Source organism: Aplysia californica, unplaced genomic scaffold (genome assembly GCF_000002075.1).
Source record: "Aplysia californica isolate F4 #8 unplaced genomic scaffold, AplCal3.0 scaffold00857, whole genome shotgun sequence".
NCBI classification, from domain to species: domain Eukaryota; kingdom Metazoa; phylum Mollusca; class Gastropoda; order Aplysiida; family Aplysiidae; genus Aplysia; species Aplysia californica.
Window position 1 is genome coordinate 270,868 of NW_004798127.1, and position 1,132 is coordinate 271,999.

Consider the following 1,132-nt stretch of genomic DNA (forward strand, 5'->3'; position numbering starts at 1 on the left):
AACAGAAGGATTCAACGTTTTCTAGGGCCTTTCCTTTTATTGTGACCTGCTCCTTTCGTTGTGCATCTGTCCTTAGTACCTTTGACTTTCAGGATTACCCTCGGTTACAGCTTAAGATTTGCAAAGTTACTTATAAAATTCGAGACCTAGGCCTTTAATGTTTGTCTTTTTAATGATCTGCATGGTTGTTGCAACTAGGTATCACAAAAAAAAGGATTATCCAGCGTTGCGTGTCTAACAACTAACGTAACATAGAATCATAGGGCTGTTTCAAGCATCTCAGATCACAACTATGCGTGATTAGATCTATTATATTCGAAACAGTTCCTTGTAAAATTGCATACGAATTCACTTGGTCGTTACAACTAGATAAAATACCAAAGTAAATGAATACTATCCAACAACGAGAATGTAGCAACCAGCACACAAAAATAATATACTAAAGAAATAAGGATGACAAAATTGTAAAGCTCTTATCACCATTTTAGATCACAACTAGGCTATATTATACACAAAATAAATAGATTATATGAAACCTAAGTGAGAGTGTAGCAACCAACAGATAATAACCCATTGAAGAAATTGGGATGACAAATCATAATTATACATCGCTGTTTGAACAATTTCAGATCACGCTAGGTTCGTATTAAATGTGTGGACATTAATTTGTATTATAAATATGCTGACTCAAGTAGTTTTAAAATGATATGTTGGTCATTACAACTAGAGATAAATGGATTATATCAAATACTAAGAGTGTAACAGCGCCAACATAATATATTACCAAAAAGAAGTGTAGGCCTAGACGATAAAAATGGGGAACGGTTTCCTGCACACCTTGTCAAAACTAGGCTTTAAATTGTTACAGTGTAATGTGAACAAGTTTTTTTTTAATCTGTTCGTCGTTACATAACTGGAAGTACACATGAAAATAATAAGATCGTACCCAACTCAACAGAGCGTTGCAACAAACGTAATAACTTACTAAAGAAATGTGAGTGACGAAAAGCAAACTTTTATTTCCAGTACGATGTCTTAGATCACAACTTTTGGGCTTCGTTATAGTTCAATAAAAAACAACATTCACTTTTGAACAATGTAATAATAATAATAATAATAATAATAATAATAA